Genomic DNA, 6956 nt, shown 5'->3' with positions numbered 1-6956 from the left:
CACATTATACCATATCATATCATATAACAATATAAGTACATACGTCCTATACGTTATTATTTCTATTTCGTAGAGACAACGCCTGGTATATAAATGTTGACAACTTACGGAGAAGGGCATTATCATCAGTACTCATTAGCAAAGAAACTTGCAGGATATCCATAATAATATTTTGGGATATTTTTTCTCAACTCCCAATAGAATGTGCAAATTAAAAGGAAGTGATATCCAGCTTCTATACAATTAAAATCACAAAAATGTACAAATTCTATTTTCTCTGTCTGCTTTATGGTATCCACCTGTTTTGATTACCAAGTCATGTGAGGAACGCCTAAACCGATCGAATGCCTGTCGAAGTTTCTTGAAAACAGACTTTCTGTATATAGGATCCTTCACAATACCATTTGTCCGTCTTAGTTCGTTTGCCCCCATCTCTGAATACAACTGTTCTAGTTTTCTCAAAATTAACAATTAATCCTACCTCATTGCAATAACTCATGTATATAATCGAACAACAGTAGTAAACAAAACCATATCATCCGAAAACGGCAATAATAACAACTGTGTCAAACTGGGGTGTAACTGGATACCACGGGTACCATTCTGTTGTATTATCATAGAAAATTCATTAATGGACATTGAGAACAGGAATGGACTCAAAATACAACCTTGCCTACGTTCAGTGTTGCAATTGAAGGTATCTGACATTTCATGTTTATTTCTGATGCAAATTTTCTTCTGTAGCAATCTATACATTTTAGAGATAATATCATGTTTTTGCATTACCCCCTAACGTTTTTCTCTCTGTACCGAATCAAACGCTTTCTTAAAATCGACAAACAACTAAATAGTCCATGGTAACAAATACAGTATGCGCTCTGGCACTGTGTTGCTGGACATTCTCTCTTGGGACGTCAGTGGCGGGAATAGGGTGACGTAGGAGGATTTCATCACGGTAGCGTACAGCAATTAAATTTCCCGGTACGTGCACAAGATTTCCACATCATTGCTCGTCTGTCACATATCTATTAACTTCACGAATTCGGTGTCAGGTGTAGCGTTCCTTTCTCCGTCGGTAGACACGCGACCTACCATCATGGCGATACAGCAAGAAGCGCGACTCAACCAGATGCACAAGGGTCCATGGTCGAACGTTTCTGCACCATAGCAGACGTGCACGACAATCATGATGACTCAGAACAGGTGCTGTATATGGTCGCATTGGTCGTACCCCATGCTGTCATAGGCGATTTCTGGTGAGACTCCACGAAGTCCAGGAATATTGTTGGCTGTGTATCTTGCACTGAGTGTCCGGTTGCGCAGATGCAATACCCGGATGACGCCGCCCTGCACCGGAGTTGTGACTCTTGGCCTACAAGTTCTCGGTCGATCTCTTGTAGAGTTGTTGAGTCTGTCTCGCTGCCACAGACGGGAGATAGTATCCTGCCTCACGTTGAAGTGCCTGGCTACGGATGACTGACTTTCTCCAGCTTCCAGACGTCCCATCGACTTTGCTTCTGCATTCTTCATTCAGTCTTGGCATCTTGAGGGTCGCAAATACGGAACAGCTTCGAGTGATTCGGAACGAGACTGTCACAGTTTTATGCCCATTTTAAAGCTTTATTACCCGTATTCCCGTGCAACGTGCTTACAGCTTTTTCTCCATGCAATTTCTCCGTGCGAAATAGATTGGTGTATGGTCTGTATTGACAGTTAGCAATGACATTTATATTTATTTCAAGCATTTTTATTAAAACATTCTACTTTGAAAAACAGATTTTAGCTATGTGTTTCTGTTTTGCCCAGTTTGAACTAAATGACCTAAATGTACTTACCCGGCAGTGCATTTACAACAGCAGCATATACACGGCCTGTAAACTGTGACAAGGACACTCACACATCATAATCTGGTTTCTGTTTCATACTCTGAGTTGTATGGTAGGGATCACTTTGGCGCTGACATAACAATGAAATCAGTCCGTGGATATATGGTGATATCGAACTGAATGGACCTGTCTATCTTGGTAGAACACTTTAGCTTTCAACTGACGTTTAGCGTTGTTATGGTTAGTGTCTGGTGTCCGCCAAATAATTATACAAATCACTTGAACTAAATGATGGTATAAGTTCAACACTGCTATTTCAGCTATTTTTCTAGTCTAGTGGGTCTGGTAAAAGTTCCCCCAATGGTGACAGAAACTTATGAAACCGTCTTTGTCTCATACTGACCACATCCATTGTACTGGCATCTTCGTGCGATCGTTTGCCAAGATCACTTACACTTCTGGCACGCAAAATTACGTCTGACTTATTCCCCGAAAGGTATTCTCCGTGATTCCTAAGTAGGTCTTCAGTTCACCCAAATTCAGTTTATCAAAATTCAGATTCACGTCGTGATCTTTCCCGCCCTCTTTCTCTGCTATCGACGCCATTTTGAACAGAAAACACGAGCGGTCACGAATGGGGTGATATTCCTGTTTCACATAACTGATACCGGATGTTCACCTTATATTTCCAGTTATATTTCTGAAAAAAGGTTTAATGATTACAGATGGGGTCGGTTTCACTGACTGCAAATAAAATTTATGAAACGATAAAAAATCCACAGCTACATCAAATCTCAAAGCAGAAACTAAAACATTAAAAATATTTCTCTAACTGAACATTTGAGTATCCTTGCTACCATGCCCCAAGTGAAATTGTTTATGAATTCGCTGAAAAATATATGAATGACCAAAACAGTCAGACTAAAGTATTTCCAGAGATGTGAAACAGGTGCCTAATATTAAAGACTGGAGTTGATTACTTACATACAAGTATAATATCAATGTTTTGAAACTCGTAATTACATTTCCTAAATCTGTTACAATCACCCCAACAAGCCCGCAAGGTCGTCAGAAAAACACTGACCGACGTTGTCAACGAACACACGTGCGTGTATTGGAATGTCTTACCGTCAGTCGCAAGACGTTTTATCAAAAGCTTCACATTAGACAACGCAGTCCTGTTAGCTACGTTCTTAGTACTTTCAATATGATGATGTATATTTTTCACGATTTTTAAACAATAACATAAGATCATAAAAGGTTTACGTAGTCTTGACTATTTTTTATCAAATCACCTCATCTATTACGCGTTCTGATTGGTCTAACGTATGGTGTACCGATCTTACCGATGAAAATACCGATCTTTTGCCAATGTAAATAAGGTAGATAAATCTAAATGTGGTTTTCTTGTCGTCCGTCGTTGTCGGTTATTGGTTAACTGCCCAACTTTGGTACCCCTCAATATGATCCGATACCCGTAATTCGAACCGGCTGTTCGATGAGATAAATACATTGTTCACTGGTCGCTCGGAGTCCATTGTTTAAGTACCTCAATCCATGTCCTGTCGTGACTAGTGATCAACTTGTGACAAGGTGACACTCCTCTATTGTTGAGCCGTAATAAATTTTGTTAGACTGATGTGCATCACGACGCATTAGTTAGTAGATAGTTTTTCAATCCGTTTTTTTTTTGTTCTTGAATCTGACACATTCGGTCAAGAAAGTATAGCTCATCTGGTTTTTGCTTAGTGAATTTAGTTTTCGCTCAGCAACATTCCCGCGACATGGAGGATACAGTGGGTCTGTAACATTCTGGGTCTAGTCTCAGATATAGTTGATCATTCTTAAACAGTTCCCTATTAACTAGGTGAGTATGTGAGTTCGGTTTTACGGCGATATTCACGGCGAGAGACACCAGCAAGTGAAAACATTGAACAGTCTCGTTTCCTGTTTACTGGGTTCCGTGCCATTGCCCAACTTAGCGCGATAACCGGTCCAGATTTTTTTAACTGAATACATAAATATTAATCAGTATGATCGAATACGTCCAAGCACTTGTATATTGCAACAGTTAAAATTGTGGAAATCTCAAAAGGAGGCTCTGCTGCTAGAAACTTTGGCGGTCTGATACAAAATTTATCTTGTATAAATCTCACTGTGCATTACAGAACTACATTGAATAAACACACAACAGATGTAACCAGTGACCCAGATGCATTGTGAATCATTTTATGACCTCATCAAACAGGGTCAGTCTGTGATTTCTTAGTTAAACTTAAGGTATGCTACCACAACCTCGACATAAAATATAGAACAATGGTGGTATCAAAGTTTAAAATTAAAATACATTTTGTAAATACGATTTTCTTATGACACACGGAATTGGACTTGTTTCTGGTGTCTGTTATCACTTTCAAACGAGAAAATTCGGATCGGCTGAAACGTAAGTCATTGTCTGAATAGGTGAATGAGACTCATGTTTTGGTATGAAAGGGACCTCACACATTGTACCTGTGATGGAAATCCAACCCGGGTTAACCGCATTGCCCCTTATATAATAGTAATAATGCCATTTACCAACCAACTTTATGGATGTACTTCTTTATTCAAATTCTTGTATCGTTGTCAAGCAGGTATACAAGATACCAGGATCTGTACTGAATCGTCGTTTCACCCGAATATAGAAGTTGTTAATCCATAAAGTTTGTCCTTATCTGGTTCACAAACGTTTAAACATGCCACTCAAAGAAGTAATGCCATTTACATTGCTCTATCATTTTGCAGGAGTATGCTGATAGTTGTATGTTTTAATATGTCAATGGATCAGAGTGCAATGTATTGTCAGTCTCAATCTCCTGAGGAGTACCACTGACATTCGATTTACAGTTTCACACTAGTCATTGTATACATGGCGATTAGGAATACATTTCGAACAGAGCGAGTGAGTATGGTGTTACTCCGCCATTATTATTATTATTATGTTTTACAGATTAAGACTGAAATGCAGCAGAGAGGGATTGGGTGATCCTGGCACAGTCAGGCTGGTAAAGCTCATCATCAGCTCAGGGCCCTCACCCCCTCTACACGCAGCCCAGACAGCGAATGGGACTTTTCCCAGGAAACACTACCTAGTCGGACCCACCAAAAACATTTCGGAGAATATGAAGGTCTCCCCTACACTGCAGCCTTCTGCATTACCCAGATTGTCAGAAGGGCTCTTCTCCCGGTGGAGAACCCGTGCACTCTCCTGATCAGCGCCAAGAGTTCAGGAGGTACCAAACCAAGGGCACCAAGAACAATGGGAAGCCTGACGACAGTGTACTTGGGATGCAAGAGAGTCATTTCAAAGGCGAGGTCCGCATATTTATCACGCTTTTCCTGAATCTTGCCATTCACATTGCTGTCAAAAGGGACCGAAAATTCTATGATATAAATAATTTCATTGGATTTATCAAAGAGAACAAGATCAGGTTTGTTGACTGGAATTCGTCTCAGGCTGTGTATTGGCCTATTCCAGAGAAGCTTAAAAGCATCATTTTCCAGGACGCCGTGGACATGTTGAGGGTAGTACCATGGATGGACCTCGGGGTCAAAGGCACAGGCATGGCGGAGATGATAATAAAAGCAGCGAACCATGCCATCATGTCTTTTAAGATATGCTGTTTGTGCCAAGGAAGGGCATCCACTGACAAGGTGTTAGACAGTCTCTGTAAATTCATTGCAAAGACGACATTGACCTTGTTTCGAACATTTACCTCTGAGCTCCAGATTTTCTTTAAACGAGATTTATACTCGGTCCGAAGTTTATCTTGGGCATTCTGGAGCTTGTCTGGAACTTGCATCCCAAGATACGTGTATGCCTGATCTTCCTCAAGATGGTCAATAAGCCCTCCCCCTTGTAACCTGACCGATCCATCATTAGTTACCTTGCCACGTTTCATATGAAAAGTATTACATTTGTCAAGTCCAATTGTCATGCCACTATGATTAGAGAAGGACTCGACAAGGAGAACCTGTTCTTTCAAATTGGTATCTCCTTTGGCAAGGACCTCCATGCCATCCATGTAGAGGAGATGGGTAAGAGGTTTCGGGGATCTGTGCTGCGGAGGTCCGGGATGGTATCCCTGCTCCTTATTGAGCAGAAAACTCAAATGATTTAAAGACAGATTGTTATAACCACTGATAATCAAACCTAGCAATAACTAGCACAATTCGTCACAGAGACAACAATTGACTCACCAACGATTCTTCCATCTTTCTCTTCTGCTACCCAACAAATCGAGTGATCGATATCAAAACATTTGAGCAGACATGGGAGTGGACTACTCCAGCCTTCATGTTTAGCTAGCTCAGCAACATATTTCACTTCAGATCGGCCAACCAAACGTCTGATCATGCCTTGGTAGTATAATTGAAAACACCTGCCCTTTTCTGGTACGCACAACCAGAAAGGAGTTCAATGTTTGACCGAGGCCTTTTGATGTGGAGGTTGCTGGTAAAACTTGCCACAGCAGATGGTTTGAACGCTGTTTTATAATATATATGAAATATGTAACAGCCTTGAACAGCGTGTACCACAGCATTTCTCGACTGTGGCGTCGTTGTCTCTCGTCGTTGTTGGTAACAGTATAGAGTAAGTGTCAATACTGCCTGTCAACGAGACGAGGCGATGAGATTGCATTAGTTCTTAAATCTATTTTTTATGAATCTGTAACACAAAGGTTTAAAGACATTTACTTGCAATACTGGTCTGCCTTGCTACCTCTATCACCAAAAACCTCATTATACAGAACTTTTATAGCAGAATCAGTGATCGTGGTTTTATGCCGCATTTAGCAATATTCCAGCAATATCACGGTGGAGGACACCATAAATGGCTTCACGTGTTGTATCCATATTGGGATTAGAACACGGGCCTTCAGCGTGACAAGCAGATGCTATAACCATTAGGCTACCCCACAGCCCCTTTAAATTAGACCAAATAAGAGAGCATAACGTCTTTGATTTTAAACGTTTAGGACATCAACACATATGGTGCACATCAAATGAATTCAACCAAAAGACAGGAAAAAGACAGATATAATAATGTTCCACGAGAAAAAAAAGACTATGAATGTTTTGAGATTTAGG

Source organism: Haliotis asinina, chromosome 6 (genome assembly GCF_037392515.1).
Source record: "Haliotis asinina isolate JCU_RB_2024 chromosome 6, JCU_Hal_asi_v2, whole genome shotgun sequence".
NCBI lineage: Eukaryota > Metazoa > Mollusca > Gastropoda > Lepetellida > Haliotidae > Haliotis > Haliotis asinina.
This window is presented reverse-complemented; position numbering follows the sequence as displayed.